Consider the following 24,368-nt stretch of genomic DNA (forward strand, 5'->3'; position numbering starts at 1 on the left):
ATCCTAGGTTTTAAATAATTATAGTGATATTGAATTCTAACACCAGAGGCTCTGAGGTGGTCTCAAAACAGTCTGAATTAGCTCTGAAAGGCAGGGGTTCCTGAGATGGTGGCCACTCTCATTTCGATGCTGCAATTACCTGGAATGTTATAGAGTCCTTCAAAACATGGCAAGTTTCACCTTTCTTCACACTCAGTGCTGCCCGTGAGCCAGGGAGAATGATCTGCCCATACCCTCAGCCACTCCCTTGTTCTGGTTCATTGTCCAAACACTTCCTGGAGGGGCGTCAGTGTGCCCAGCTTGGGTGAGGCAGAAGGCATACCCAGCATTTGTGCAGAGGCTCAAGGCGGGTAGACCAGGCACCTTTCTCCAGTGGAAAAAGACTGAATTTATAGTCTAGTCTGTGGTTTTGGTTTTGGCTGTGCCATGAAGCATGTGGGCTCTTATTTCCCTGACCAGGGATGGAACTCTTTCCCCCTGTGGAAGACTGGGATCTTAGCCACTGGACCACCAGGAAAGTCCCATCTTTTTATAATTAATTTATAATGTTGTATGTATAATTAATTTATACTGTTGCATTCATTTCAAGTATACTGCAAAGTGATTCAGTGATACGTATACACGTGCTCAGTTGCTCAGTGGTGTCCAACTTTTTGCGACCCCCAGGGTCTGTGGCTTGCCAGATTCCTCTGTTCATGGAATTTTTCAGGCCAGAGTGGGTGTCATTTCCTACTCCAGGGAATCTTCTCAACCCAGGGATGAAAGCTGAGTCTCTTGGGTCTCCTGCATTGGCAGGCGGATTCTTAACCACCACGCCGCCTGGGAAGCATACATACACGCATCTATTCTTTTTCAGATTCTTTTCCCTTATAGATTAGTCTGTGCTCTTAACAGCTGAGATCACATTTGTATTCTCTTGTTTCCTAAGACTTAAAATGAAATTAGATTGGGTGATATTGGACTTTCCTGATGACTCAGATGGTAAAGAATCCTGCCTGCAGGAGACTCGGGTTTGATCCCTGGGTTGGGGAGATCCCTTGGAGAAGGAAATGGCAACCTGTTCTAGTATTCTTGCCTGGGAAAATCCCATGGACAGAGGAGCCTGGCAGGCTACATACAGTACATGGGGTCGCAAAGAGTCAGACACGACTGAGCGACTAACACTTTTACTTTTCAAGTTCTCTTTCAAGCTAAAGCTTAAAGAAAAATTTACTACATGGGAAAAAGCTAGAAAGTATATATTTTCATGTGTCTATTTATTCACATATCCACCTCTTCACGGCTTAGGTGTTTTCGGTGTGCAGGGCACTATGCAAGCTACACAACACAAGACACACACACACACACACACACACACACACACACGTCTAAGGCTTTCAAGGAGGTTATGGAAATTCTTCTCCCACCAGGGTGCAGGGTTGGGGGTGGGTAGGGGGAGAGTGCCTCAAAGGTCTTTACTAGCCAGTGCTAGAGGAACTGCTAACCAATCAGTTAATTAATTAATGAACAATCAATCAGCAAATGGCCTCCAGTGGGGGAAGCGTGACTCGGCTTCCAAATGCTAATTATTAGCCCCTTTACGGAGCTGAAACAGGGAGGGCAAATCATCCCAGGCTCCCAGACGAGCTGGCACACAGACACTGCAAGGAGGCTGTGATTCTCATCTGTACCAGCATGCTTGCCAGTTTTTAATCTGGTCAAATTAATGAGGACTTTTAGAAGTGCAAGTTGGAATGATAAAATATTAACATTCATGTCATTGGTGATCTGTAGGTGTACTGAAATAGCCCGGGGTAGTTGTAGGGTCCTTGGCATGACTGGTACCCGGAGGCGGAGCTCTCTGATACTTTCCAGGTAAAGGCCGCTAGTAGATGCTCAGTGGCTCCACTTATTCCCCGACCTGGCCTTTGCCCTTTAACTTCCCCTAGCCTCTGCGTGTTCTTGCATTCATCTCCCTCACCCTGTCATGCTTCTCAGAAGAAGTAATGCTGTCTTGACACATCGGTCCCACACCTACAGCTGGAACCCTAACTGCGACACCTCCAGGAAAGCATCTCATTCAAAGCTCCAGGTGGTTCCTCCATCACCAACAAGAGCCGGGATGCTCCATTAACTGCGGAAAAATTGTATTTCCTCTCAGCACACAAGTCCCATCACTAAATTCTCTGTGAAGATGATGCTCACGAAGCGCTGGTTCATTTCCTCCCAGCTTTGTACACTGCATTTCCTAAACTAAGAAGCTGCCACTTCAGGCTCCTGCTGCAACTGTGGTCCTTCTGTCAAAACAAAGCACAAGGAGACCAGAGCCCCACAGCTGTAACCGCCCCCCTTTCCTTGGTCCTCGTAGTTCAGTGCAGCATCCCTGGTGGTTCGGGGGAGGGTTGCTAGAACAAGAACCAAACCAACTGAAGAGCACGTAACTGGGGACCGGAGTGTTAACGTGGCCTCCTCCCCAGGGCCCCCCTCAGGCACCCCCTGTTTGCCTGTCTATTTCCCTCTGCATCTTCGACTACACTCGGGCACCTTCAGTTCCTCCCTAGATAACGATTCAGTGTTTGCTCCTTATCTCTTGCAGCCCAGTAGCCCGCAAACACCTCAGAGGGATTTACCTCTCTTCCCAGGAGCAAGTATGCTTGTCCCTGAGCAGTTTCCAGATTTGCCTGTGGAGACTTCAGGGAAGACAACCATGGGTGTTTTGATACAAATGTGAGGTCCCGGGAGCTGTGATCTTAAGAGTGACTGCGAACATTTCCTCTGGGTTTGGAAGGAGTGATGGAGGCTGGGGCTCTCATCAAGCTTGTGGGGCTGGCTCAGAGACCCAGCATGGGATCCCAAGAGTAGATCTGCTTTTAAAGACATTTTTCAAGGTGTTTCTTGGTCTTTAGAGTGCATCTGAATGCTCACATAAATTATTGCTTGAGTGTAGTCTAAAATGGAAAAACAGCTTGGAAATAACCTAAATGTCCCCAGTAAAAAATAGGCTAAATTTATTATGGTCAACTTAGAGAAGACTCTAGGTCTTAGGCAGAGGGCAGAAACTTGTGAGTGCGTGCATGCTAAGTCATTTCAGCTGTGTCCGACTCTTGCAACCCTATGGATGGTAGCCTGCCAGGCTCCTCTGTCCATGGGATTCTCCAGGCAAGAATACTGGAGTGGGTTGCCATGCCCTCCTCCAGGGGATCTTCTCGACCCAGGGATCGAACCCTCATTTCTTATGTTTCCTGCACTGGCAGGTGGGCTCTTTACCACTACTGCCACCTGGCACTAGTGGGAGAAAACCTGGGGAACCATCAGAAACAAAATAGCTAAAACACATCATTTTAAATGGCTGCATAATATCTCATTATATGAATATATTTTAGCTGATTTATCAGATTTTTATTTTTAAATAATAAGGTTGTTTTCAATTATATTTGCTATTATTAGTAACAACTTCAGCATTTTTATATATTATTTTCTACAATTGAAAAAATATTTTGGATATAGTGTGAGAAGGGGAATTTCCAGATCAAAGGATAGGGATTTTTAAGGATCTAGAAATGGATTTCCAAAGTGCTATTCACATTTGCACTGACTTTCACTTCTATTATAGTGCTTGAAAATTTAATTCCACTCTCTCCAAAATTATTATCTTGAATTGACTAAAAATGATGTTCCATATCATTATTTTTTAAATTAAATTTAATTTAGTTTTAAATTTTCTTTTTTTTTTTTTTTTTGCGGTGCCACGAGGCATGCAGGCATTTAGTTGCCTGAACAGGGATTGAACCCTACTCCCTGCAATGGCAGCACAGAGCCTTAACCAGTGGATGGCCAGGGAAGTCCCTGTTGCGCAGCATTTAAATTTGCATTTCTGGCAATGGCACCCCACTCCAGTGCTCTTGCCTGGAAAATCCCACAGGCGGAGGAGCCTGGTAGGCTGCAGTCCATGGGGTTGCTAGGAGTCGGACACGACTTAGCGACTTCACTTTCACTTTTCACTTTCATGCATTGGATAAGGAAATGGTGACCCACTCCAGTGTTCTCGCCTGGAGAATCTCAGGGACGGCGGAGCCTGGTCTCTGGGGTCACACAGAGTCAGACATGACTGAAGTGACTTAGCAGCTTAACAGCTGGCTTATCAGTTAGGCTCATTATTCTTAATGACTTTTAATGTACTTTCTGAGGATTGTCTGTTTACATACTGGGTTCATTTTTCTGAGTGTTTTTCCTATTAATTTATAAAAGCTTTAAAAAATTTATTTATTTCTGTTTTTGGCTGCACTGGGTCTTCATTGCTACGCTGAGCCTTGCTGTAGCCTTGGCAAGCAGGGGCTGCTTTCTAGCTGCGGTGTGTGGGTTTCTCACTGTGATGGCTTCTCTCGTTGAGGGCAGGGCGGCCAGGGCATGCGGGCTCCAGTATTGGGGCACACGGGCACAGTTGTTGCAGCTTGTGGGCTCTAGAGCATGGGCTCGGTAGTTGTAGCACACGGGCTAAGCTGCCCCGAGGCAGATGGGATCTTCCGGACCAGGGGTCGAACCAGGGTCCCCTGCATTGCAAGGTGGTTTCTTAACCACTGGGCCACCAGGGGAGCCCTATAAAAACTTTTCGCTGAGGCAGTTTGTGCTGCTACCCACTGCCTAGCCTGCCCACTGGTCTTTAGAAACCATTTGGTTCACTCATAGCAAGTGACTGCTGCCTTATCCCCACCGGCATGGTTGTAGTCCCAGCGTAAAGACCCAATAGCTTGAGCTTGCACGAAGACCCTAAGCAAAGATCATGTGCGACCAGAATGCGTTTTTCAAATAGTGGGAATAATAAATTACAATTCGTTTAAAATGTGCTCTGCTTGCGTAGCTTGACATGTTAAACCTGAAAGAACCAATATCATAAATTTATTTTTTAAGCAGTGATGTAACAAATTCGTATTATTTGGACCCTGGGATTATAAGTAATCTATTGTCTCTGAAAAAGGATACAGTCCCAAAACCACTCACTATAATTTTGTCAGATTTGACATCAGCAGGATATTTGGGGGAAGTTTATGTGTGATGAACCACCAAAAAGCAGGGCAAGAAAGAGCCTGGGCTGCCTATCTTCTCCTTAAAAAGTAGGATATCTGAGACTCGGGAGCCACTTCAAGGCCTGGGACAGCATATGTGAATTACAGATGAAGGTGCTGGCCTCCGTGAAGATGCTGAGTACTGTGTTGTGCATATATATATAATGGCCTTGTGGCATGCAGGAACTTCCCCAACCAGGGACTGAACCTATGCCCCCTCCATTCGAAGCAAGGAGTCTTCACCATTGGACCAGCAGGGAAGTCAAGAGGTGCTTTCTGAACCAAAAAAAAAAAAAAAAGTGACCTTCTTTAGGCAATGATTCAAAGACTCTGAAACTGATCTTTAAAAGAGGCCAGAGAGTAAACCTGGAGTAATGACACCTCCTTTTCCTGCTCAGCTCCTGAGTTCCAAGTGTTGGTTGAAGCAGGTTCTCTGGCTTTTGCTGGGTGAGCTCATTTTTGCTAGTTGTAAACCTAACAGAAGATGCATAATACTTCCTGCTTCCTTTTTTTCCCTTTTTTGTTACACTCAATGAGCCAATATTTATAATTATTAACAAATAACTAAAGCCCATAGTTTATTTTTAACTGAAGTCTGTAGTTCACATTAGCTTCACTCTTTGTGATACACATTCTATGCGTTTGCCAAATGTAGAATGACACGTATCCACTATTACAGTATCATACAGAATAGTTTCTCTGCTCTAAAAATCCCTTTTGTTCTGGGCACTTATCGTTCCCTCTCTCTTCCTGAATCCCCAGCAACCACTGATCTTTTTACGGTCACCAGAGTTTTGCCTTTTCCAGAATCTCACATAGTTGAAATTATACATAGGGAAGCTATTTAAGACAGGTTTTTTCCTACTTGGTAATATGTGGGCTTCCCAGGTGGCACTTCTGGTAAAGAATCTGCCTGCCAATGCGGGAGACAAGAGATATAGGTTGGATCCCTGGGTTGGGAAGACCTGCTGGAGAAGGAAATGGCAACCTGCTCCAGTATTCTTGCCTAGCAGAGTATTCTCGCCTGCCAGAGGAGCATGGCAGGCTACAGTCCATGGAGCCGCAAAAAGTTAGACATGACTGAGTGCACACACAAGCTTCCACCATGTCTTTTTGTGGTTCATTACTTATTTACTTTCATCACTGAATAATACTCCTTTGTATGGACGTACCATAGTTTATTCACCCACTGAAGGATATTTTGTTGCCTCCAAGAATAAAGCTGCTATTCACGTTCATATGCAGATTTTTGTGTGGATTTAAGTTTTCATCTCACTTGCGTGCACCCCAAGGAGTGTGACTGCTGGATCACAGGCGAAGAGTGTGTTTAGCTTTGTAAGAACCACCTGCCGCCTTCCAAAGTGGCTGTGCCGTGGTGCGTTCCCACGGTTCCCGCGGCTCCACAATCTGGCCAGCACTTGGTGCTCTCAGTATCTTGCTCTCCGGTTTTCCTCTGCATCATCCTCTTTGAGCACATGATTACCAAAGTAAAAATTTTCATGATTATAAAATCATGGAGCCAGCTTTTTCCTTGTCAATTTTTTTCCGGAGTAAATATCATCATCATTTTACTCAGATCAAAAACCCTGGCATCAGGAATTTCCTGGCATGCCAGTGGTTAGGACTGTGCGCCTTCACTGCCGAGGGCGTGGGTTCAATCCCTGTTTGGGGAACTAAGATCCTGCAAGCCTCATGGTACGGACAAAAGAACCAAAACCGAAAACAAACAAACAAAAAAAAAACAAACACCAAAAATTATGGCATCATCTCTGACTGAAATCTGTTTTTCTCTCACATTCTATATAAAATCCTCGGCACAATATTACAAGGGCTTTCCTGGTGGCTTAGACAGTAAAGAATCCACCTGCAATGCAGGAGACCTAGGATTCAACCCCTGAGTCAGGAAGATCCTGGAGAAGGGAATGGTTACTCACTCCAGTATTCTTGCCTGGAGAATCCCACGGACAGAGGAGCCTGGAGCGCTGCAGTCTGTGGGCCTGGATGCACGATGTCTCTTTTTCTGTCCTGCTGCCAGCTGTCCGGGTCGCTGCCACTCGTCTTTCCTGTTGAGCTTGCTTCCTAGCTGCTCCCATGCCAGTCCTGCTCCTGGGCATCTATGCTCTGCCACAGCCGACTTACCTTCTAAAACGTGAGCCAGACAACGTGACTGCCCAGGCCCACACTCTCTAGTGCCTTCTGCTTACGGTTAACGTACAATCCCCAAATCCTTACCATGGCCCCCCAGACTTTCCATGAACCTCCCACCACCCTCACTTTTGCTGATGAAGGCCTGCTACTCCTGGAGCATGTGAGCCCATTGAACCCCACCCCACTGCCCCCCGGTCGGCCTCTGCACTAGCTGCTTCCTCTGCCTGGGAGGTTCTCTCCCCATATATTTGCAAGATTCTCCACCACTGTATCTAGGGTTCTCCTGAAATATCACCTCATCAGAGATGCCTTCAGTTCAGGTCAGTTCAGTTGCTCAGTCATGTCCGACTCTGTGACCCCCATGGACTGCAGCACACCAGGCTTCCCTGTCCATCACCAACTCCCAGAGTTTACTCAAACTCATGTCCATCGAGTTAGTGATGCCATCCAACCATTTCATCCTCTGTCATCCCCTTCTCCTCCCGCCCTCTATCTTTCCCAGCATCAGGGTCTTTTCCATTGAGTCAGTTGTTCACATCAGGTGGCCAAAATGTTGGAGCTTCAGCTTCAGTATCAATCCTTCCAATGAATATTCAGGACTGATTTCCTTTAGGTTGGACTAGTTGGATCTCCTTGCAGTCCAAGGGACTCTCAAGCGTCTTCTCCAACACCACAGTGTTGGAGTTCAAAAGCATCAATTCTTCACTAACCACATTATCTAAAGATGCCTTCACTAACCACCTTATCTAAAACAGGAGTTCCCTGGTGGTCCAGGGACTAAGACTTTGTGCTCCCCATACAGGGGGCCCGAGTCTGATCCCTGATCAGGGAGATAGATCCCACACGCCACAGTGAAGATCCCGTGTGCCGCAACTAGGACCTGGTGCAACCAAATAAATAAATAAAATAAAACAGCAATTTCAGGGAATTTCCTGGTAGTTCAGTGGCTGGTATTTGGTGTTTAAACACCTGAGGCCCCAGGTTCTATTTAGATCCTGGTAGGGAAACTAAGATCCTGCAAGTTGTATGGCTTGGCTAAAAAAATAGAGAGAGAACTAACTAACTAAATTTTATTTTATCTTATGAAACAACTTTATTATCACCTGTCACCTCTCTCTACTACTCCTCACAGCATTTGTTACCATCGGACATCGTACTATACACCTACTTGTTTATATATTTGCTATTATCTGTTTACTGCCAATCTGACCCCCCTTCATCTGTTTACTTCTGTACCTACACAACGTAGAGCATCATCTGGCCATCTCATGTGCTCCACAAACTCAGGGCTAGTTGAATGAATTTCAGAGACTACTTATGATTTCCACTTTTAAGTTTGAGTGGATAGAAGCTGTGTCAGTCATGGAGTGAACTATGTGACAAGACAGATGATAAGAGAATTCCACTTCAAAGAACAACATCCAAAGGTGGAAAGTCACAGGCAACATGTGTGAAGCGGCATTAAGCAAGGCAGCAGCATTCACGTAAGTAGGGAGCTAGAGAATCAAAAGAAGAAAGTCCACTGGAGAACCTTAAAGTTAGGAACTTTGTTTTAGATGATGTCAGCAAAGTGAAGTGGATTTAGAAGATTTAAGAGAGTTTCACTGATGATGTTGCCATTGTCATCATTTTGCTTAAGAGAATCTGTTAAGTACTTATTTATATACAGTGTTTTTCCATTTCACTATAAACACAAGCTAAAGCAATATAGCCAATAGAAAAACAAAATGAATTAGAATTACTAAACTGAGGGGGCAAAGGAATAAAGAAAATTAGATCAATGCAGCAAAAGCCAGGAGGGAGAAAAGCAAAACTATAAAAAGCAAGATAAACACAAAGCATGAAGATATTAAGAATCAGACCAGCCATATCAAGGATCATTAAAAATTTTGATAGATTAAATTCTATTAAAATTCCTTAAAAATACCAAGAATCTCAGATTGCATTAACAAAGCTATAAGCTTTTTACAAGACATACACTGAAATAGAAAACATGAAGATATTAAAAATCAGACCAAGTATATCAGGGATCATTAAAAATTTAAATCGACTAAGTAAAAAATTAAATAGACTAAATTCTATTAAAATACAAAAAAATCTTATATTTCATTTTGAAAAGTTATATGCATTTCATAAGAAGTACATCCAAAACAAAATTCCATAAGGAGGTTGAAAAGCCAGGGATGGACAAAGACAAGGGAAAACAAAGAAAGCAGGACGTACAAGCATTAATGGGACTAAAAGCAGACACTTCACACTAACAAAAGATGTTCATTACAAAGACACAGCGATGATTCCTCATGAATTGAGCAACATAGCTTTAAAAATCATTAAGCAAAAACTGCTAGGAATACTAAAATTTGACAAGGCAATGACAAGTAGGGAGAAGGCAATGGCACCCCACTCCAGTACCCTTGCCTGGAAAATCCCATGGATGGAGGAGCCTGGTGGGCTTCTGTCTATGGGGTCGCACAGAGTCGGACAAGACTGAGCGACTTCCCTTTCACTTTTCACTTTCACGCACTGGAGAAGGAAATGGCAACCCACTCCAGTGTTCTTGCCTTGAGAAGCCCAGGGATGGGGGAGCCTGGTGGGCTGCTGTCTGTGGGGTCGCACAGAGTCAGACACGACTGAAGCAACTTAGCAGCAGCAGTAGCAGCAATGACAAGTAGAGACGCCAAATCTTTAAAAAATTTAATAAGCCTGAAAACATAGATACAATTGTTTCAAAAATTTTAGGAAAACATAAACTATTAAGTATAGAAAAAATGGAAAGTGTGGTCAAAGATTTATCTCCCCAAAATACTCCAAGCCAGTTTCATGTTATAATAGGTAAATTATATTAAATCTTCCAAAGTTAAAGACACTATAATTTTTTTTTTGGTATTCAACTGTTTCAGATAATAGAAAAAAGAAAGAATTTCAATTCATTCTACAAGCCTAGTGAAACCTTGATGAAAAAATTGGCCAAAGATACAAAATAGAGAGCTATAAACATAGAGGAGACTTGCCAGGTGGCTCAGTGGTAAAGAATCCACCTGCCAATGCAGGAGATCCAGGTTTGATCACTGGGTTGGGAAGAATCCCTTAGAAAAGGAAATGGCCACCCATTCCAGTATTCTTGCCTAGGAAATCCCATGGACAGAGGAGCCTGGCAGGCTACAGTCTATGGGGTCACAAAGAGTTGGACACAACTGATGAAAAATGCCAAATAAAATATTAGTAAATCAAATCTACCAATCAATTAAAAAATTAGTAAATATCATATGACTTCATTTATAGAAGGAATCTAAAATATATAAATAAATAAAACAAATTAACAAAACAGAACAGAAACAGATTCACAGATATTGAGAATAAACTAGTGGATACCAGAGAGGATTGAAGTGGAAGGATAGGCAGAATAGGGGATCTAATACGAAGAACAGGAAATATTGTCAATATCGTGACAAATTTAAATGGTGACAGATGGTAACTAGCTTATTGTGGTGATCACCTTGTAATGTACATAAATGTTAAACTGCTATGTTGTACACCTGAAATTAATATAACACTGTATGTCAATCAGATGTCAATGGAAAACAAAAATAAAAAGACTAATATGCAGGGTGACATAAAATTCTGAAATCTACTACCAATTCACTGCATTCTTAAAGAAAAGCAAAAAAAAAAACACAACAGTATTTCAATAGATTCAACAATCACTCCTGAAAAACACATAGTGAATCAAGAACTTCCGGATGTTCAAGCTGGACTTAGAAAAGGCAGAGGAACCAGAGATCAAATTGTCAACATCCACTGGATCATAAAAAAAGCAAGAGAGCTCCAAAAAAACATCTACTTCTGCTTCATTGACTTTGCTAAAACCTTGAACTGTATGGATCAGAACAAACTGTGGAAAATTCTTAAAGAGATGGGAATACCAGACCACCTTACCTGCCTCCTGAGAAACCTACATGTAGGTCAAGAAGTAACAGTTAGAACTGGACATGGAACATTTGGAAAGGAGTACATCAAGGCTGTATATTGTCACTCTGTTTATTTAACTTATATGCAGAGTACATCATATGAAATGCTGGGCTGGATGAAACACAAGCTAGAATCAAGACTGCTGGAAGAAATATCAATAACCTCAGATATGCACATGACACCACCCTTATGGTAGAAAGTGAAGAACTAGAGCCTTTTGATGAAAATGAAAAAGGAGAGTGAAAAACCTGGCTTAAAACTCAACATTCAAAAAATGAAAATCATAGAATCCGATCCCTTTCCTTCAGGGCAAATAGATGGGGAAAAAGTGGAGACAGTAGCAGATTTCATTTTCTTGGGCTCCTAAACCACTGCAGACAGTGACTGCAGCCATGAAATTTAAAAGAGTTTTTTTGCTCCTTGGAAGAGAAGTCTATGATAAACCTAGACAGTGTATTAAAAAGCAGAGATAGTACTTTGCCGACAAAGGTCCATCTAGTCAAAACTATGGTTTTCCAGTAGTCAAGTATGGATGGGAGAGTTGGACCACAAAGAAGACCGAGCACCAAAAAATTGATGCTTTTGAATTGTGGTGTTGGAGAAGACTCTTGAGAGTCCCTTGGACAGCAAGATCAAATCAGTCCATCCTAAAGGAAATCAGTCCTGAATATTCATTGGAAGGACTGATGCTGAATCTGAAGCTCCAATACTTCAGCTAGCTGATGAGAAGAGCCAACTCATTGGAAATGATTCTGATGCTGGAAAGACTGAGGGCAAGAGGTTAAGGGGGCAACAGAGGATGAGATGGTTGGAGGGCATCACTGAGCACACTCAGGGAGATAATGAAGGACTGGGAAACCTGGTGTGCTGCAGTTTATGGGGTCGCAAAGAGTCAGGCACGACTTAGCGAATGAACAGAAACAAACCTAGGAATAGATAATTAAAAAAAAAAAGTCAACACAAATGCCATACCTAGAGCTGGAAAAACCCTGCTAGGAACAAGGCAGGAGTGCTGTCATGACCACGGCCATTATCTCATTGCAGGACCACCCCTGCTGTAAAACAAACAGAGGCGACAACAGCTACAGCAGGAAGTGACTTCTTTATCTTTATTGACATATGACATGACTGGCCACTTACAAAATCTGTGGAAATCCACTGAAAAACTAAGATTTTCAGGTAAAAAGATCACAGTAGGATAGCTAGTTATAAGTAAAAAAAAAAAAATTAATAGTCATGACAATAATAACAATAAATTAGAAAATCTAATGGAAAAGAAGAATTCAACTGAAAAAACAAAACAAAAACCCACAAAAAATACAAAGTAAAGTATCTCTGAATAAGCATAATGATAAGTATGTTACTTCTGTTACCTGTAACATGTGTGCTCAGCCATTCCCACTCCTTGCAACTCCATGGACTGTAGCCCACCAGGCCCCTCTGTCCATGGGGATTTTCCAGGCAAGAGTACTGAAGTGGGTTGCCATGCCCTCCTCCAGGGAAGATGACTGGAGTGGGTTGCCATTTCCTACTCAAGGGATCTTCCTGACCCAGGGTTTGAACCTGACTCTTCTGCACTGGCAGGTGGGTTCTTTACCACTGGTACTACCTTGGAGGCATTACCTGTAAAGGAGCTCTCTAAAACTTACTCAAGAACATGAAGAATACCTTAAAAAATGGCGATTTATTTTGTTTTCTAAACAAGAAGACTCATTATTAGGAAGATATTAATTACTTCCAAATTGTTCCATAAATTCAATGCCATTTTAAATAAAATTCTAATTAATTTTAAATTGTGTATTTATAAGTTGATTCTAAAGATTAATTGGAACAGCAGAGAGTGGAAGAACAGCCAAACACATTAAAAAAAAAAAAACAGGAATGACAGCAGGGGGAAATTTATCCTCCTAAATATCAAATTTAGTATAAAACTATGACAATGAAAACTGGCATAGGAAGAAATAAAGAATCACACAGAAGAAATTAGAAACAAGTCAGTTCACAGTAGGAACTTAGCATTTGATAAAGATTAAATTTGAATAATAAAAACAAAATTTCAAATTAGTGGGGAAAAGAAGGTGGACTCAAGCACTTTTTCCCTCCTCTTTTTTAAAAAAATTGAGGTATAATTGACATATAACATTATATTAGTTTCATGAAGTAAAGACTTAAACACTAAAAATAAAACTGCAAGAACTTTCCTGGTGGTCCCATGGTTAGGGCTCTGTGCTTTCACTGCATGGAGTATGGGTTGGATCCCTGGTCAGGGAAATAATATCCAGCAGGCTGCGAGGAGTGGCCAAAAAAATTTTTTTTTCTTTTTGTTTGGGGGTATAAGGAAGGGCTGGGTCCTGTAGGACACCACTCAGAAAACATAAAGAAAAGATTTTTAGATGTTGGCTCCAAAATCACTGCAGATGGTGACTGCAGCCATGAAATTAAAAGACGCTTACTCCTTGGAGGAAAAGTTATGACCAACCTAGATAGCATATTCAAAAGCAGAGACATTACTTTGCCAACAAAGGTCTGTCTAGTCAAGGCTATGGTTTTTCCTGTGGTCATGTATGGATGTGAGAGTTGGACTGTGAAGAAGGCTGAGCACCGAAGAATTGATGCTTTTGAACTGTGGTGTTGGAGAAGACTCTTGAGAGTCCCTTGGACTGCAAGGAGATCCAACCAGTCCATTCTGAAGGAGATCAGCCCTGGGATTTCTTTGGAAGGAATGATGCTAAAGCTGAAACTCCAGTACTCTGGCCACGTCATGTGAAGAGTTGACTCATTGGAAAAGACTCTGATGCTGGGAGGGATTGAGGGCAGGAGGAGAAGGGGACAACAGAGGATGAGATGGCTGGATGGCATCACTGACTCGATGGAGGTGAGTCTGAGTGAACTCCGGGAGTTGGTAATGGACAGGGAGGCCTGGCGTGCTGCGATTCACGGGGTTGCAAAGAGTCGGACACGACTGAGCGACTGAACTGAACTGAACAGAACAGAAAAAAATTTAAGCTCTGTTCAATGGGAGATACCATAAATAACGTTAAAAATGACCACCTAGGGGAGGACTTCCAGTCCAAGATGGTGGAGTAGAAGGATGTGCACTCATCTCCTCTGAGAGCACAAAATCACAACTAGCTATTGAACCACCATGGACAGGAGGACGCTGGAACCTACCAAAAAAGATGCCCCACGTCCAAAGACAAAGAAGAGGCCACAGCAAGACGGTAGGAGGGGCACGATCACGATAAAATCAAATCCCATACCCACCAGTGGGCAACCCACCAACTAGAGAGCAATAATACCAAAGAGGTTCTCCCACTGTCGTGAAGGTTTGGAACCCAACGTCAGGCTTTTCCAGCCTGGAGACCCGAGAAAGGGACAGGGAGTCCCCGGGGAGTCTGACCTTGAAGCCCAGGAGGATTTGATTACAAGACTTCCGCAGGACTGGGGTAAACAGAGACTCCAGGCTTGGAAAGTGAAAGTGTAATCACTCAGTCGAGTCCAACTCTTTGTGACCCCATGGACTGGAGGGCACAAACAAAACCTTGCAGGCACCAAGATTCAGAGGAAGGAAGCAGTGACTCCACAGGAAGCTGAACCAAAACTACCTGCTAGCGTTGGATGGCCTCCTGTGGAGGCGTGGGTCAGCAGGGGCTCACCGCAGGGATGGAGGGACTGGCAGCAGCTGTCTGGGAAGGTGCCCTTTGGTACACTCTTGGAGGTCACCATTAACCCGACCAGAGAGCCCGTAGGCCCCAGAGCTGGGCCCCCTCAGGCCAAAAAGCTACCCGGGAGGGAGCCCATCCATCAGCAGATCATTGGATTAAAGCTTTACTGAGCAAGGCCCGCACAGGGTAAGACCCAGTTTTTCCCACCACCAGACCCTCCCATCAGGAAGCTTACACAAGCCTCTTAGCCTCCTCCATCAGAGAGTAGACAGAAGAAGCAAGAAGAACCACAATCCCACAGCGACTAAAACAAAACCACATCATAGAAAGTTAATCAGCATGAAAAAGCAGAAAGTTACGTACCAGATGAAGGGACAAGATAAAACCCCAGAAAAACAACTAAATGAAGTGGAGGTAGACAACCTTCCAGAACAAGCATTCAGAAAAATGATAGTGAATATGATTCAGGATCTCGGGAAAAGAATGGAGGCCAAGATTGAGAAGATGCAAGAAACGTTTACCTAAGAGCTAAGAACTGGGACCTCCCTGGTGGCTCAGACGGTAAAGCGTCTGCCTACAATGTGGGACCCTGGCTTCAATCCCTGGGTCAGGAAGACCTCCTAGAGAAGGAAATAGCAACCCACTTCCAGTATTCTTGCCTGGAAAATCCCATGGACAGAGGAGCCTCGTAGGCTACAGTCCATGGGGTCGCAAAGAGTCGGACACAACTGAACGACTTCACTTTCACTTTATAAGAACTAAAGAACAGAGATGAATAATATATACTAGAAGGAATTCGTAGCAGGATAACTGAGGTGGAAGCACAGACAAATTACCTGGAGGACAGAATGGTAGAAATCACTGCCGCAGAACAGAATTTAGAAAAAAGAATGAAAAGAAATGAAGACAGCCTAAGAGACCTCTGGGACAACATAAAATGCACCAATATTTGCATCATTGGGGTCCCAGGAGAAGAGAGAAAGAAAGGACCTGAGAAAATATTTGAAGAGATAATAGCTGAAAACTTCCCTAACATGGGAAAGCAGGTAAACAGCAAAGTCCAGGCAGCACAGAGTCCCAGCCAGGATAAACCCAAAGAGGAACACACCCAGACACACAGTAATCAAACTGACAAAAATTAAAGATAGTGATAAAATATTAAAAGCAACAAGGGAAAAATGACAAATAACATATCAGGGAGCTCCCATCAGGCTATCAGCTGCTTTCTCAACAGAAACTCTACAAGCCAGAAGGGAATGGCATGACATATTTAAAGTGATGAAAGGGAAGAAACTTACAACCAAGAAAACTCTACCCAGCAAGACTCTCCTTCAGACTTGATGGAGAAATCAAAATCTTTCCAGACAAGCAAAAGTTAAAAGAATTCAGCACCACCAGACCAGCTTTACAACATGCTAAAGGAAATTCTCTAGGCAGAAAACCAGAGAAAGAAAAGCCCTTGAGAGTCCCTTGGACTGCAAGGAGATCCAACCAGTCCATTCTGAAGGAGATCAGCCCTGGGATTTCTTTGGAAGGAATGATGCGAAAGCTGAAGCTCCAGTACTTTGGACACCTCATGCGCAGAGTTGACTCATTGGAAAAGACTCTGATGCTGGGAGGGATTGGGGGCAGGAGGAGAAGGGGACGACAGAGGATGAGATGGCTGGATGGCATCACGGACTCGATGGACGTGAGTCTGAGTGAACTCCGGGAGTTGGTGATGGACAGGGAGGCCTGGCGTGCTGCGATTCATGGGGTCACAAGGAGTCGGACACGACTGAGCGACTGAACTGAACTGAACTGAACAGAAAATAAACCCCAAACAATTAAGAAAATGCTAATAGGATCATACATATTGATAACTACCTTAAATGTAGATGGATTAAATGCACCAATCAAAAGATACAGACTGGCTGAGCAGATGAAACATGTGCATGTATGCGCTTCCAGTTACCACATCAGTCTGCTTGACCCCCTAAATTATATGTAATCATTTAATATTGTTGGGTTAATCATATTCTGACCATGGCTTGTGGTTGTAATTATTTATTTTTCATCTGGTTATTGATTGTGAAGACTGGTAAACATCTTTTACTATTGTGATTACGTAACTAGTACTCCCTTAATACCATTGTATGCTCAGATGGTAAAGAATCCACCTGCAATGTGGGAGGCCTGCGTTCGATCCCTGAGTTGAGAAGATCCCCTGGAGAAGGGAAAGGCTACCCACTCCAGTATTCTGGACTGGAAAATTCTATGGACAGAGGAGCCTGGCAGGCTATACAGTCCCTGGGGTCAAAAAGAGTCGGGCATGACTGAGCGACTTGTTAAAAAAAAAATCATGATTGGTCAACAAAAAAATGATAGAATTCTATATCACCAAAACTACCATTTAATAGAAAAACCTGTAATTTTTAAAATTCAGATGCATATCAGAATTATCTTGGAATTTTTTGAAAAATACAAATACCCAGGGATTCCTTTTTATTTTTTTTGCCAGAGCTCCAGGTATATTTCTAATGAGCAGCCATGTTTAAAAACAACTGGACTACATAAGGAACTTTTACTTTTATCTATTTTGTTTCACTTTTTCTATTTCATATTCAGTGCTCCCATTTCATTTAGTTTATGTTTTCCAATTTCTCCATCTTTTTTTTATGTTCTTTCTCAAGCCTTTATCAAGCATAGTAGGAAAGCTTTTGTATACATATATATAAATAATATGTATAATGCATATGTTTTAGAAAACATGAATGTTTGCCTAACTAAAAAATTAATGACATTTTGATTCCACTTGTTTGATTTAGTATGAATAAAATGCTAGGTTTCTAATTTAAAAAATAGATATGCAACGAGTAACAAAAATTTACTGTTATCACAGGGAACTACAGTCAATGTCTTATAATAACCTATGATGGAAAAGAGATAAGCATTACTAAATTAAAAAAAATAGAATTCTTTTTTGTATGTGTAATTCAGTTACATGGACATGACTGAGTGACTGAACTGAACTGATGATGGAAAATAATTTAAAAAATAACGTATGTATAACTGAATTACACTACAAAAAAGAATTCTATTTTTTTAAATTTAGTAATGCTTATCTCTTTGCCAGTTTTTCTAAATGTCTTATGGATATCTAATAATGTAGGAGATACAAAATTTTAAATGTATTTGCATAGGATATGATTAATATAAACTAAATATAAATCTATTATATTTAAATTATCAGTGACATCCAAGACGCTCTTATTCTTTTTTCTGCACTTGATAAAATATTCTCAGAGAAATGTTAATATATCTCACTATGAGTATATATATATTTTCTTTTCCCTCATATTTATTCTGATTTTTGCTTTATGTATCTTTGTTTCTTTGTTGTTAACACGTGTAATGGTTTATGATGTCTATCTTCTTCAAGAATTGTACCTTTTATCATTAAAAATATTCATGATTCATTTAAAATAAATTAAAAATTAAAACAAAAAGGTATATTTTATAGCTCAGAAAATTATAACCATTATTTTATAAAGAAAAAAAAGTAGTTTTCTTGTTCTAGAACTTCACATAAATAGAAAAATGCAGTATAAAAAAATGACCACTTAGGAAAAGTATACAATGATTAAAAGATAATAAGAGCCAAGATTAACACAAAGGTTACTATATGCCAGGAATTATGCTAAGTATTTTATATGAATTATCTAATTACAATTATTATTGACGGGTATGGTTACGATTTTGATCACTCCATCTTATAGGAGGGGAAACTGAGGCTTAGAGAGGTCACATGTCCCCTACATACTGAGAGGACTGATGTCTGTAATAGGCTGAGCTGTTGAGGACCCCTATCTTCTGTCCCATCACTCCTCAGACATTTGAACCGTTAGTTACTTAGAGTCTTGGTGGGCTACGGACTCGGAGTTGCAGAGTCAGGCACCACTGAGTGACGGAGCACACACAGCACAAGCCTTGGCGCCACGGAAGAACGCTTTCCTGCTGGCATCGATGTCTCTGGCTACATAAGGAAAACCTAGCTCCGGAAGGATCAAACCAAGGCGAGAGATAAGCAGACCTGAAGGGTAGATGCAGAAGAGCTCTGCCTAATTGTCTGGGTCCTTGCATTCACCTGTGCCAGAGTTTAGAACTACTCCTGGACTCCCAATTAGGAGAGTCCATGAGTTCACTCTTTTCTTAAGCTAATTTGATGGGTTGTCTGCCCTTGGCATACAATAACCACAGAACATAAAGACTCCACCTACTAATTAAGGAGGAAAAAGACAAATCAATAGTATAATGGGCGAAGCATGTGATTAGCAGCTCAATGAAGAAACAGCAGTGGAGATTAATTCTGGAACTCCTATCTGGGGGGCCCATGCCTCTTTGCAGTGGAAGACTGGGTGCTATTTTATCTGCTCCTCCTGAGGTCTCGCCACTGCTAAGACCTACACAGGACATCTATAGGTGGTGTCCCGCGGCTCTCCAGATATATAGCTGATTTATCCTGGGATCATCTTATTTGGCTCCATGAAATAATCTTCCTTAAATATGGAGTTAGGAAACATGAGAAATCGTTAATGATACATTGTTCCTGGAATATCATGGAACAGAGCGAAGATGCCCCCCCCCCCATCCCCACCCCCGGCCCCATTGGTTTCTGGCAGCTCCGTGGAGGTGCCGGCAGGAGTGTGCTTCAGGAGGGCTGGAGGTCATTAACCACCCCCTTTCCGCAGAGCCTGCTTGCCCTCCCACGTGGCCTGCTCAGGAGCCTGTAATGAAGCCAACAGCTCCTCGAGGCACGGTCTCTCCCCCTTAATGCATGGCTTCTTTGGAGCAGAATCAATTACAGAGTTTTATTTTATTCCATCTCTATAAAATGGTTGTGGAATGATGCTTCTTTTGTGTTGGAGGAAAAAAAAAAGCAACCCAGTCCCCGGATGGGAGATTGATTGATGTAAAGCAGAGAATTTGCAGCACAGATTGGGATCTGTGACAATTAACTGCAAAAGTTCATTGAAAACCTACTCTGTGCTCAGTATTATGGAGGATTCCCAAGTTAGTAGAAATCATTATCGCTTTCAGAGAGCATTCATTCTGGCTTGGGAGAGAAGCTAGGGGACAGAGGAGCGAGTGGCCGTCCCTGACTCGCTGATAGAGAAGGTAAGGATGACTCAGGAGGCAAGTGAGGAGGGAACTGACCGTGTGTCCTGGAACTAGAGATGCCAAAAGCATAGACACTTGTTGCTTTGGGACAGGAAGGAGGAAGTTTAAGATGAGTACAGTTATGTATAGGTCCGTAGGAGACTAATACCAACCTGAATTCAATACAGCTTCATTTTGTCTCTTTAAACATAGTGCACTGGACTTGAAGTAATGACAATCCATTAGACAGAATACCCATCGTTCCCAGTTTACTAAAAGCAACCAGGGCTCCTTGGAAAACTATTAGTCCAGGCAAAGGGCAGAAAAGTTTCAAAGGCTAACAGAGACAAATCAAAAGGGCACAGTATAAGTTTGAAAAGCACCACTGAATAAATCTGACATGATTAAGCATTTAAAAAACTAGGACTACAATGGATTGAAACACATCAAACATATAAAAATCCCAAACTTTTTTCATCGTTACATTATGAGGTGGCTTAGGGAATCAATCTGATACAAGAGAAAGGAACCAAGTTATTTATCCTGCCTTAAAAAACATGAGGGGGAAATTCTTCTCTGTAAGAATCATGGCTAATATTAATACATGGCGAAGGAATGAAAAGATTAGAATACCACCACTCAGCAACCCCAAATGAAAGAATCTTTCTAGGCAAGGATTATTGTCTGCTGAAACTATCAGGTAAAGTTAATGGGAGAACTTTGTGATGGATGCATCAGATTGATGACATTTGGACTCAGTGGTCAATCCTAACATCACTGAGACTGAACAGTTAGACATTTGTGCCTCCTGATGAAGAAGTGATAGAACTTCATATACCACCTATAAAGTATTCTTGGGAAAAAAAAAAAAAACCCAAACCTAATTCCCATGAAGCTTCTAGATTTTGCTGTGGATTTATAGAAAATATGGGGAAGACATCAAAGCACACCTTGCGGGTATAATCTACCGTATTTAAACTGTGGATTCTACAGAACAAATGGCCACCTCAGTCACAACCACACACATCTGACTTTGACTAGATCCTTGAAGCAGACACATTCAATGGAATTAGCAATTATTAGCTGTTTTGCTGAGTGTAGTAAATGTTGTGGTTATATTCCATATATACTAGAATCATACACTAAAGCACTTAGAAGTGAAAAGAAGTCTGAGAGTTGCTTTAAAATATTCCAGTAAGCTGAGGAGCCCTGATGAACGGCGGCAGGGGGCCCAGGGTAGGGGGCAGTGATGTCCTGGACGGAGTGATGGTCCTCCCAAGCAGAAAGATCAAGTGGATTCTGGTGATCTGCCGAGGTCTGTGGGCCTCTCGAGCAAGTCTGTTCTGGTCTGGAAACCCAAAGTGCCCTCCTTCGTCTCTGGAGACACGTCACTGTACCACCCTGTTTTCCAGACTGTGCTGTCTCTACTGCTCAGAGGTTGGAAATCCATTATGAAGTCGCTTTTCAGAATTCGGTCATCTGCATTTGTGTGAGGTGGTTGTGGGGATTTCTGCGGGTGGGTGGGGAGAAAAATTGTCATTCTTTTAAAACACCTATCATGAAAAGAACAGGACAGAATGTAAAGGAAAGAGAGGTGGCAGCTTTTTGAAAAAAGGAACAGAAGAACTGTGAACAAAGCTCATTTATTTCAAATAAACATGTATTAAGAAAAAAAAGCAACTACAATAAAAACAAAAACGGAGATAGATGGGAAATAAATGAAAAAGAATCACAGAATGTAGAGTAGTATTTGATGGATGTTTGGGCTTAATCCACTTCTGTGAATTTTTGATGATTTTCATGATAGAGCTTTTAAAAAATCCTGTTTCAGTCCCTCTATGAATTTCCGCTGTAGAGCAGGGTTATACAGTTCACCCCTTATCCTAAAATATCTTTGGAGATAAAGTAATCCAACCTTCTCGGCGCAGTTTTCCAAAATAAAGATAAGCCACGGATCCCCACACGTGCCGCAGTTTTGCCGGGCCTAGCCTCCGGGTGGAGTCCGGGACACAGAAGGTTAACAGCCGGTGCCCCGCAGCTGCCAGCAATTAGGCTAGCTGGCGGTCCCCCCAAGACACTCCTGCTGTCTGATTAGGACTAATTGCTAGCCAGCATCTAGGTCCCGATCGATGAAATGGAAATCCATTAGGAAAAGGCGGTGCCCGGAAACACTGCCTTGTGGAGAGCGCGCGTACGCGGAGCTGCATTCGTGTTTACCAGAGTTCACCGAGCGCGCCAAGGGAACCCCCACCCTGCCCGTGTTCCTGGGAAACTACACTATTAAAACACTCTCGTGGTTCCCTTTTGACCCCCAAAGAGAGCCTTCTTTCCCCCTTGATTTGGTCTATCACTGAAAGAAACTTGTGTCCGCCAAGAAGAGCCTCACGCGGGCGGTTTCTTGGAGATGCCGCGTGTAGGGGGAGCGCGCAGAGGGCAGGAGTCTCCGGGAAGCTGGGACAGGGTTCCGCCCGGTGCGGGGTTTCAGCTGATCTCTGAAATTTACTCAAAACAGCTGTTCTGCATCAAGCAGGTTCAGTTCTCAGACGCACTGGTAGCTACTGAAAAAACTCACTTTAGATCTTTGCCAGTTTGAAATTGTGTGACTGGGCACCAGAGGATGGCGGTTTTCATGGGAAGAATTTCAACTGACTACACCGCTGGGCTCTGAGAGTGCAAAGATTGTTAAGATCCGGTCCTGAAACCCAAGGAAGCCTGTGATCTATGCGAATTCAAAAACAGACATCACAGAAAGGCTACTTAAACTGCTTATGAGAACGAAATAAGGAGAATTTTTAACCTAGCGCTGTATTTTCTCACTTAATTGAAATTTTTGTTAAAATGAACCATACATAAGCACAAGTTTTGGGTTTTTACTTATTTTCAAGGAGATTATAAATTCAAGGATATTTTAATGAAGTCTGGATAGTATTATCTGAGAAAATACATTCCTGAGCTTACTTTAAGTTTCACAAGCAGGACAAAAAGTCCTTGCTTATCTGGTATTCAGGAACTAAAAGTTCCTCCATGTATTGGACATGAAGACTAAATTCGAGCTGTGACTGTTTCTCCAGAAATAAAATGCCTCTTTTAAAAAGCTTATGAAAATCAGACAAGAGAATAACTACACGGTTATTTTGCAACTTGGTGCAGAGGCAAATTCTTGATCTTCTTGCACTGAATGCAACGGTCTGAAAAGCATTAAAGAAAAACTATTATTTTTTTAAAAAAGATTACTATATGCTCTTAACTTATTTACCTCAAATATAATCTAGAACAACCTTTAAAGCACTTCAGAGCATTCATTTGCTTTAAAATCCGATTCATTACAAGTGATCCATTTATTCAAGTCAGCAGCGACTCGTTTAAGTTGCTGTGCATATGTAATAATTAACAGCATTTCTGTTAAAACAGTAATTCAGATTCTCCCAAAGCAGTCCTGTATAGCTGTTTGATTTAGACTTGAGATGACTTCAAATGCCATAACCATTTTATAAAGAAATCTTTAAACTTCCTAGAGGGCTCCCCACCCCCTCCAAAGGACAAGGGCCACAGAAAGGGACAGAAAGATCATCCCAGGGGGGATGATCTGGGTTACGCTGTAGTTATGTCTCTAAGGTAATCAACACTTTTCGTTTAGAAGACTTTCTGATAGGAGGGGATTCTTACCATTACTTTGTGTGGCTGAATCCAGACGAAGTCATGTAGGACACTAACAGTGACCGGTAGGTCTCAGTGAACTGGGTTCAGGGGGTCATCGAGAGAACAGAGCTTGTCAGTGACTGGCAAGTTTACCTTGAGTACTAGATATTTTTCCCAGAGAGAGTTTTCACAAAACAGTCCAATTATAGAGAAAGGAGACAGGTTTTATAAACTCCAAAGGAAATCAAATCTCATTTTTTAATACTTAGAATTCATACTTAACTCATTTGACCCCAAAGAAGACCAGTATCACTGATTATATGGGCCCATAAACCTGGGAGAAGGGAAGGGCTGTGCCCAAGACTACACAGTTTACCAACAGTAGAGCTGGTCCCAGAATCGGATTCTCTGTTTCTAATCCATTGATCATCCTTTGCTATTCTTTTGACTTTGCTATTTTTTTTTCCAAATAAAGTTGTCTCTTTATTTCCTTTTTGTTTCCCATTCCCTATTTATCCTTCATCTCAGTTGGATGCTTTTAACTTCTCCCCTCTACTTTTTCTTCTCTTTTCTTTTCAATTATGTAAATTTCCTGTAATCCAGAAATTGCGTGTGCATGCTCAGTGGATCAGTTGTGCCCAGCTCTTTGTGACCCCATGGACTGTAACCCACCAAGCTCCTCTGTCCATGGAATTTTCCAGACAGTAATACTGGAGAGGGTTGCCATTTCCTACTCCAGGGATCTTCCCAACCCAGGGTCTCTTGT

Source organism: Budorcas taxicolor, chromosome 4 (genome assembly GCF_023091745.1).
Source record: "Budorcas taxicolor isolate Tak-1 chromosome 4, Takin1.1, whole genome shotgun sequence".
In the NCBI taxonomy this organism is placed as follows: domain Eukaryota; kingdom Metazoa; phylum Chordata; class Mammalia; order Artiodactyla; family Bovidae; genus Budorcas; species Budorcas taxicolor.